General features: G+C 47.3%; 1 long non-coding RNA gene across 2 annotated transcripts; it reads right to left on the bottom strand.

The window, feature by feature from the left end:
• Window positions 1-5,827: 5,827 nt before the first annotated feature.
• LOC126992155 (uncharacterized) lies at window positions 5,828-7,614 on the bottom strand. 2 transcript variants are annotated; one of them, XR_007746265.1, is made up of 3 exons: window positions 6,981-7,614; window positions 6,589-6,885; window positions 5,828-6,291 (listed from the first exon to the last, which is right to left on the bottom strand). It is a non-coding gene; the product is annotated as an uncharacterized LOC126992155 (long non-coding RNA). The 2 variants fall into 2 exon arrangements; XR_007746266.1 differs by having other exon boundaries at window positions 5,828-6,192; window positions 6,490-6,885; window positions 6,981-7,608.
• Window positions 7,615-10,116: the final 2,502 nt, after the last annotated feature.

Genomic DNA, 10,116 nt, shown 5'->3' on the forward strand with positions numbered 1-10,116 from the left:
AACCACAACATGGAAAAATCTTTCAACAAACTTCCAAACATACAGAAGAGGCGGTGGCTGAGTCAACAGAGTGACGGTGCCGCGTTCAGGAGGACGCGAGTTCAATCCCTGCCCGGTGCCACCAAGCTGGGATTTTTCAGCCGCCGCCGAGTGGCTTAAAACTACCCACATGCTGTCCAGAAGACCACCTATCAACCCGGACTCTAGATTCTAGGATTAACGATGAGCTCCGGGAGAGCAGCATGAGCCAAGGCAAGATGGAGCCACTATAAACACTCGCCTGCACCACAACGGGCTGAGCCATACCATCAGGCCCCTCCAAAAAACAAGCCTACCGGCACCAGCGAAGATGTAAAAAAAAAAAATAATAATAAATAAATATATAAATAAATTAAATTAAATAAGTCTAAAAAAAATCTTTTGAGCTCTAAAAAAAATCTAGACAAATTTCTAAACTATCTTGCTTCTGAACAAACTACTTTTGAACCTTAATAAATAATCTAAACGCGAAAAAAAAGCTTCCAAACTTCAACAAGAATTTTGCTTGTAAACAGTGAACAGGCTTTCCTTTCTGATTCTTATGACAAGCCTTTACAAGGGGAGCATCAAAGCTCTTCTGAAGGTAACTCCGATGATTCTTAAACATCTACAAGCACGGTAAAAGTTGGAAAGTTTTGTTTAATGGGCAGCGCAACATCTGTGGTCATATGCCGGAGAGAGACAGGAGGGGAAGGAATTATAGGAGAAGGAAACAGTTGGAAAATTTGGTTTAGTGGGCAGTGCAACATCTGTGGTCATATGCCGGAGAGAGACAGAAGGGGAAGGAATTCTAGGAGAAGGGAACAGTTGGAAAATTTGGTTTAGTGGGCAGTGCAACATCTGTGGTCATATGCCGGAGAGAGACAGAAGGGGAAGGAATTCTAGGAGAAGGGAACAGTTGGAAAATTTGGTTTAGTGGGCAGTGCAACATCTGTGGTCATATGCCGGAGAGAGACAGAAGGGGAAGGAATTCTAGGAGAAGGGAACAGTTGGAAAATTTGGTTTAGTGGGCAGTGCAACATCTGTGGTCATATGCCGGAGAGAGACAGAGGGAGAAGGAATTATAGAAGGGAACAGACCCCAGGAGATGGGACACAACCCCTGATTAATACCTGGTACACTGCTGGGTGGACAGGGGCGTAGGGTATCGGAAAAGCCGCCCAAATTTTTCCACTTCGCCCGGGAATCAAACGCGGGCTCTTTCGGTTGTGAGCCGAGTGTGCTAACCACTGCACCACGAAGCCCCCAAGATTTGTTGGACCGTAGCGTCAACCCCATATCTCGAGGGCCTAGGCTCATATCCGAGGCAGGTAGTTGGGAAAAGTACTATCTGGAATAAGGTCATTTCTCATGTGCTTTGAGAAATGTCATTAGCTGAAGGCTCAGACTGTCGGACCCACAGCTCCTAGTGCTTCCCCTTCTGAGGCTCCACAGCTTCCTGAGGTCCAGGTTCTGACACATGAAGCAGGCTGCACACACGACAGGGTGCAGAAGCGTCCTTCAGCGCGGTGTTGTGCGGCTGTTGGCACCAAGGCAAGAGTATCACAACACTACTTCACAGCCTAACATCCCTTTTATCCCTTAACCCGGCAGCAGCAGGCATCATGTTTCTTAATGGTCCCTCCAAGCGAGAAAAATGAGAAAAAATCACCCTCACACAAACCATTGCATAATATATATCAAAGCATTTGTGCTCAGGTTATGTATCATCTATTTCTGGGGTGTTTATATCATGGAACAAATTTGGCCCATCGCTGCTACACGGTAAAGACACAATGAGTCTCTGAGAGTCATATTATAAAACATTTCATCGCCCAAGAACACATATTTGACAAAGCTTTCGTAGGAGTTGTGGGCATTTCCAGGAGTAGTTCTATGACCCTGGTGGTAGTGTGACCCTTCCTCTGTACTGTGAGCCTAGAAACACATATTTGACAAGGCTTTCGTAGAAGTTGTGGGCATTTCCAGTAGTAGTTTTACGACCCTGGTGGTAGTGTGACCCTTCTTCTGTACCTTGAACCTTGAAACACATATTTGACAAAAATTTTGTAGGAGTTGTGGGCATTTCCAGGAGTAGTTTTATGACCCTGGTGGTAATGTGTGACCCTTCCTCTGTACCGTGAACCTAAAGAAACACTCATTAGAACCTGACTGACCTCTCTCTTTGACCTTAAGTAGTAGAACACATATTTGACAAGGCTTTTGTATGAGTTGTGGGCATTTCCAGGAGTAGTTTTATGACCCTGGTGATAGTGTGACCCTTCCTCTGTACCCTGAACCTAAAGAAACACTCATTAGAACCCGACTGACCCCCTCTTTGAGCTTAACCCCTTCATCACGAGTATACTGCATCCTTGCGTGCCCCGTACCATATCCGAGGAATTGCATACTTCGTCCAGGCTCGCTTTAACTAATATACGAGTTATTTTGTCTCTATATTTATGCTTACATCTCAAAACTATCAATTAATTTAAGTTTCTTTATGTGCACCATTTAATTCTGCATGTTTTCATATATAATACATGATGATTGTTTTGAGTTTGTGGCTGAAAATTTGTTACATTCAATAGCGACATTTGAAATTTGGCGTGGCAGCATCCCGGTTACGGCACGGGGCGCTGTTTTGGCCTGGCCGTAGTGAAGGGGTTAACCCACTGCCCTTTGCAGGCTTTCCTCACAATGCACCCTGGAGCTGACTCCCTCACACACACACACACACACACACACACACACACACACAAAGTCCCGCCACTCCCAGAGCGATAAATCTCACTAAAGTAACGCCTCCATTTTGCCTGAATTTCTTCAATATCTGTCTCATGTTAGGGGGACCCTATGCCTTGTACTCTTCAACGCAAAATTTTTTGGGCTCCTCAAGCCGTTTCTCTGCACTGGGAACTATGGGAGACCTGCACCCCATCACTAACACCTCACCTTGGACAAGAGCTGCTTCAGATTCTTGGCAGTTTCCTCAAGGCTGTTCCCCAAGCCCTCCGAGTCACCCAGCAGCTTGTGAGTCTCCAGCGAGTGCTTCCTGGCCGAGGCAGCACGATGGCTGCGGGGAAGGGAACAAATTAAGGACTGGTGTGAGTTGCATTGTGCTTGTTGCTGGTGTTTCCATGTGAGGATGAGGAGCAGTGATCACAGGGATTATATACTTTTTCTTTTTTTTACAGCAGAGGAAGCAGCTCAAGGGCAAAAAAAAGGAAACAATAAAGAAAAAGCCTGCTGTTTGCTGCTCCCACAAAAAGGGCTCAGAGGAGTGTCCAAAAGAGAGGTCAATTTAACCCCGTAGCAGCGACGGGCCAAATTTGTGGCTTTACCGTGTAGCAGCAACGGGCCAAATTTGTGCCATGATATAAACCCCCAAAAATAGATGATATATAAATTGATCACAAATGCTTTGATATATATCATAATACGGTTTGTGTGAGTGCCATTAAGAAACATGATCTGCAATGCTGCCGGGTTAATCTAACCTAACCTGAGGAAGATATGATGATGATGCTGATGATGATGATGAAATTGGAATCAACAGAGTACAGGAAAAAGTTGGAAAGTTTGGTTAAGTCGGCGCAACATCTGTGGTCATATGCCGGAGAGAGACAGAAGGGGAAGGAATTATAGGAGAAGAGAACAGACCCCAGGAGACGGGACACAACATCTGTGGTCATATGCCGGAGAGAGACAGAAGGGGAAGGAATTATAGGAGAAGAGAACAGACCCCAGGAGACGGGACACATCATCTGTGGTCATATGCAGTAGATAGACAGTTGTGGAACGTATTAGAGAAGAGAACAGACCCCAGGAGATGGGACACAACATCTGTGGTCATATGCCGGAGAGAGACAGAAGGGGAAAGAATTATAGGAGAAGAGAACAGACCCCAGGAGACGGGACACAACATCTGTGGTCATATGCCGGAGAGAGACAGAAGGGGAAGGAATTATAGAAGAGAACAGACCCCAGGAGATGGGACACAACATCTGTGGTCATATGCCGGAGAGAGACAGAAGGGGAAGGAATTATAGGAGAAGAGAACAGACCCCAGGAGACGGGACACAACATCTGTGGTCATATGCCGGAGAGAGACAGAAGGGGAAGGAATTATAGGAGAAGAGAACAGACCCCAGGAGACGGGACACAACATCTGTGGTCATATGCCAGAGAGAGACAGAAGGGGAAGGAATTATAGGAGAAGAAAACAGACCCCAGGAGACGGGACACAACATCTGTGGTCATATGCCGGAGAGAGACAGAAAGGGAAGGAATTATAGGAGAAGAGAACAGACCCCAGGAGACGGGACACAGCCCCCGATTAATACCTGGTACCCATTCACTGCTGGATGATGGACAGGGGCGTAGGGTATCGGAAAACCCGCCCAAATTTTTACACTCCGCCTGGGAATCGAACCCGGGCTCTCTCAGTCGTGAGCAGAGTGTGCTAACCACTGCACCACGAAGCCCCCATTTTCACAGGACTGAGTCGAGGCCACAACTTACGCGCAACAACACAGTGAAACAACTTCATGATTCCGTTCCTTAGGCTGAAGCGCAGCAGACTCAGCTCAGCGGGGACATAGTGGCCGTGGGCGTGGGCATAACAGCTTGTGCTGACTAGGATGAAGCTGGCCTGGTGCAGCGCTGAGGAAAGGAAGAGAAGGGCTGTATCAATGACTACAAAAACTAACATATCTTTACTACTATCAAAACAAGTGACTTTCCACACGCTGTTCTCACTACTTTTCATTTTCCTTCCATTCCTCTAATCTATATCTTATTTATTTATCTTTATTCACAGAAGCGTAAGCAGCTTAAGGGCAACAAAAAACAGGAAATAAGAAAGCCTGCTAAGCACACACAAATCGAAAGTTTTATCTCACACTTATCAAAAAGCAAATATGGGAGTGACTGTCTCAGAGAACATGTCACCAGACAAACACATCAACAGGATAACGGGACAAACTCTGAATTTGCTGAGGAACACAAGGACGGCATTTGTGTATTTGGATGAGGAGATGATGAAGAAAATAATAGTTACAATGATAAGGCCAAGGTTGGAGTATGCAGCAGTGGTCTGGTCTCCTCATGAAAATAAGAACATAAGGAAGCTGGAAAGAGTGCAGAGAGTGGCAACTAAGAAGGTACTGGAACTTAGAGATTGGACTTATGAGGAGAGACTCAATAGCATGGGGCTCACAACCCGGGAGAGAAGAAGATAAAGAAGAGACCTGATAGCAGTGTACAGGGTGGCGAGTGGGGTGGACAGAGAGGACCTGTGTGTGTGGAGCGAGGGAGAAACGAGAGGACATGGAAAGAAGTTGAGGGCGACCACGTGTAGGCAAGATGTGAAAAAGTTTAGCTTCCCAAACAGAAGCTGTGGAATGGACTGGAGGAGGAGGTGGTTTGTGCAAGAAACATTCATGATTTTAAGGAAAAATTGGATAAGAGAGGATATGGAGACGGGACAGCGCGAGCGTAACTCTTTTTCCCGTATGTCACAACTAGGTAACTAGGTAAATACATACACACACACACACACACACACACACACACACACACACATGCACCCACACACACACACGCACACACCACACACCATTGCCCATCCGGTTCATGTCCACCAAGTCAGCATTGTCCCTCTTCATCTCCTCGGCCTGGTGCTTTTCCTCCCGGGCCGCCTCGTCCAGGCACCGCAGCGGCACCCCTCGGCACTCCTGCCTCTCCCTGCTTTCTCCGGTCATCAGCTGGTACTTCTTCCACTGTTCCTCCGGCAGTGCCTGTGGGAGGAGGGGGGTAAGGAGGGTACATTCATTACCCCGCACAGGTTATAACTATTTGCATCGGGGAAAAAAAGCCTGGAAAATTCTGCTTAGCCCCTTGACTGTGGATTTCCTACAAGAAGACCTCACCAAGTTATAGGAATGGAACAAGAATTGGCTGCTACAATTCAATGAAGAAAAATGTAAAGTCCTGCACCTTGGGAGGGGATATCCAGCACACCAATACCACATGGGAAACACTCCACTATCCACCACAGAGGCAGAGAAAGACCTGGGAGTGTATGTTACCAGGCTACCAGTGAAGGGATATCCAGCACACCAATACCACATGGGAAACACTCCACTATCCACCACAGAGGCAGAGAAAGACCTGGGAGTGTATGTTACCAGGCTACCAGTGAAGGGATATACAGCACACCAATACCACATGGGAAACACTCCACTATCCACCACAGAGGCAGAGAAAGACCTGGGACTATATGTTACCAGGCTACCATTGAAGGGATATCCAGCACACCAATACCACATGGGAAACACTCCACTATCCACCACAGAGGCAGAGAAAGACCTGGGACTATACGTTACCAGGCTACCAGTGAAGGGATATCCAGCACACCAATACCACATGGGAAACACTCCACTCTCCACCACAGAGGCAGAGAAAGACCTGGGACTATACGTTACCAGGCTACCAGTGAAGGGATATCCAGCACACCAATACCACATGGGAAACACTCCACTATCCACCACAGAGGCAGAGAAAGACCTGGGAGTGTATGTTACCAGGCTACCAGTGAAGGGATATCCAGCACACCAATACCACATGGGAAACACTCCACTATCCACCACAGAGGCAGAGAAAGACCTGGGAGTGTATGTTACCAGGCTACCAGTGAAGGGATATCCAGCACACCAATACCACATGGGAAACACTCCACTACCCACCACAGAGGCAGAGAAAGACCTGGGAGTGTATGTTACCAGGCTACCAATGAAGGGATATCCAGCACACCAATACCACATGGGAAACACTCCACTATCCACCACAGAGGCAGAGAAAGACCTGGGAGTGTTACCAGGCTACCAGTGAAGGGATATCCAGCACACCAATACCACATGGGAAACACTCCACTATCCACCACAGAGGCAGAGAAAGACCTGGGAGTGTATGTTACCAGGCTACCAGTGAAGGGATATCCAGCACACCAATACCACATGGGAAACACTCCACTATCCACCACAGAGGCAGAGAAAGACCTGGTAGTGTATGTTACCGGGCTACCAGTGAAGGGATATCCAGCACACCAATACCACATGGGAAACACTCCACTATCCACCACAGAGGCAGAGAAAGACCTGGGACTATACGTTACCAGGCTACCAGTGAAAGCCAAGTCCGTGCCAATCGCAGCGGACGGGTTAAAAACTAAGTAAAAAACTGACTCTCAGGGCAAAGTTGGAATATGACAAACTGATTAAAAACATACAATTCATCTAAATATCTAAGTTCAGGGCTTAAGTGTTGGAGTTCATTCTCTAAGAATTATGGACCTGGAGTAGTGAGCACATCCCACATGATCTTGAACCCCTGAAGGGCAGGTGTTCTGACCACAAGGGCTCCCTCAGGGGGGGCCACAACTAGCTGTTCTTCAAGCACTCATAATCCTTGAAATAAACCTCTTATGGATATACATGTAATTCCATGACGTGCAGCACACAATGAACTCATGCAGCCTGATGTGTGTGATGCCTGAGCGGGCCAGGCCAGCAGACCTATTGCTGGGCTGAGCCTGGTGGACGGGACAATGTACTGGATGGGGGACTCACGCAAGCTAATTTATTATATAACACATGAAAGTTTACTTTTTAGGTGTGCATATGTTGTGCATATCTTGTGCTTTGTCTGGCTGGCTATCTTGGTTAGACACTCTCTCTCTCTCTCTCTCTCTCTCTCTCTCTCTCTCTCTCTCTCTCTCTCTCTCTCTCTCATATACAGGATATAAAGAATCTATACATTTCAAGACAACCTATTTCTCTCTTGAAAACATGTATGTGCAGAAAAACATATCATAATTTTCAATGGGAGTGTAACATATGAAATGCATTTTTTTTGTAATGTTTACCAATATTGATACAATAATGATGGCAGGTGTTGCTTGGTGCCACTGGGAGTCAGGGGTGCAAGCAAGCATTTTGTGGAGTGTATGTTTTCTGACTTGTGCTGCCCACCTGTGCCTGGGAGTTCCCTGCCTGGCTGGCTGGGTTTATTTTTGTGTTTTTTTTTGGGTGGGTTTTTTAATGCCAACCCTGAGGATTACTAACAAGTGGAACAGCCTCACTGAACATGTAGTCACCAGCACTAATGTGAATATGTTTAACCCGGTAGCAGCGACGGGCCAAATTTGTGGCTTTACCGTGTACCAGCGACGGGCCAAATTTGTGGCTTTACCGTGTACCAGCGACGGGCCAAATTTGTGGCTTTACCGTGTACCAGCGACGGGCCAAATTTGTGGCTTTACCGTGTGCCAGCGACGGGCCAAATTCGTGGCTTTACCGTGTACCAGCGACGGGCCAAATTTGTGGCTTTACCGTGTACCAGCGACAGGCCAAATTTCTGCCATGATGTAACCCCCCAAAATAGATGAAGCATAAACTGATCACAAATGCGTTGATATATATTATGAAATGGTTCACGCGAGTGATGATTTTTTCTCATTAATTCGCTTAGAGGGCCTTTAAGAAGCATGATCCCCGCTGCCACCACCGGGTTAAGGACAGGTATGACCAGGTTGAGGCTGAACAGAAACAGAGAAGAGGCACCAGACCCTTATGACTCTCTTGCCTCGTATACCTTCACTGGGTAAGCATCTCCACTCAGGGTCGGACTGGCCTGTGTGCCCGTGTGCCAATATACTTACTCGTGTTTCTTATTTATCTGCTCCCACTTCCGCCGAAGCGCTCTGCAGGACCCACATATTTTAATTCATTAAATTTTCAATATTGATCACAACTTATATGCTATGTTAATTGTCAATGGCACATGGGCCCCCCAAGGTACATGTGTAGTGCGGCGACTATGCCTGATGAGCGAGCCTCCCATAACCCACTCAGCCAGCGGGGTACCTCTTTGGCCGCCTCGGTAAGGAGTGGCTCTCCCGTCACGTTGGTTCAATCCCAGGCAGCCGGCGAATACCCTCACCTGGTCTTGATTAATTTCTCGTGTGTTTCGATACACGCAGAGGACGTGTTGGGAAATAGAGGAAACAGAAAAAGAAAATCCCAGGGCATGACACATGGGCCCCTGGACTTAACCCATGCCAATGTGTATTATTTGAATATTTTGATATTTTAGCTTATATGGGCCCGGCCCCTCCAGCCACTAGATGACACGGCCCCCTTCAGCACCCCAGTCTGACTCTGTCTTCGCTAGGTGAGCACGTCAGCACTGCCACGAACCCGCGCCATGAACCCTTCAAGCTCGACTGCAAGTTTACCGCTTACCGTTGATGAGGTTTCAGGCCCAGCGCTCCACAGGGCCGCTGCTAACATTATAACAGTAATATTAGCACCTAAAGTTGTCCTCAAGCCTCATACTTGTTAAGTCATAGGATTTAGTGGATAAGTGAGTCTTCAGCGCTTTCTTATCTTACGTAACCGTGCCACGCCTCGCCTAATCGCCCTAACCGGAGAGCACCCGGCAGCCCACACAACCCTGATGACAATGGTAATGACAATGAGAGTGTGGTACCTGCCCCAACAATAGCCACTTTTAACCCGGTAGCTGCGGGGGTCATGTTTCTAAGGTTAGGTTAGGTTAAAGGCCCATCTAAGTAAAATAATGAGAAAGAATCATCACTCACGCAAACCATTTCATAATATATATCAACGCACGTGTGATCAGTTTATGCATCATCTATTTTGGGAGGTTTATATCAAGGCAGAAATTTGGCCCATCGCTGCTACATGGTAAAGCCACAAATTTGGCCCGTCGCTGCTACACGGTAAAGCCACAAATTTGGCCCATCGCTGCTACACGGTAAAGCCACAAATTTGGCCCATCGCTGCTACACGGTAAAGCCACAAATTTGGCCCATCGCTGCTACACGGTAAAGCCACAAATTTGGCCCATCGCTGCTACACAGTAAAGCCACAAATTTGGCCCATCGCTGCTACACGGTAAAGCCACAAATTTGGCCCGTCACTGCTACCGGGTTAAGAGGTGGGGGACATCATAAGAAGGCTTTCCAGTTACTCCGGCCCTTAGTAACTCCGGCCCTGGTCACTCCGGCCCCCA

This window comes from Eriocheir sinensis, unplaced genomic scaffold (genome assembly GCF_024679095.1).
Source record: "Eriocheir sinensis breed Jianghai 21 unplaced genomic scaffold, ASM2467909v1 Scaffold409, whole genome shotgun sequence".
NCBI lineage: Eukaryota > Metazoa > Arthropoda > Malacostraca > Decapoda > Varunidae > Eriocheir > Eriocheir sinensis.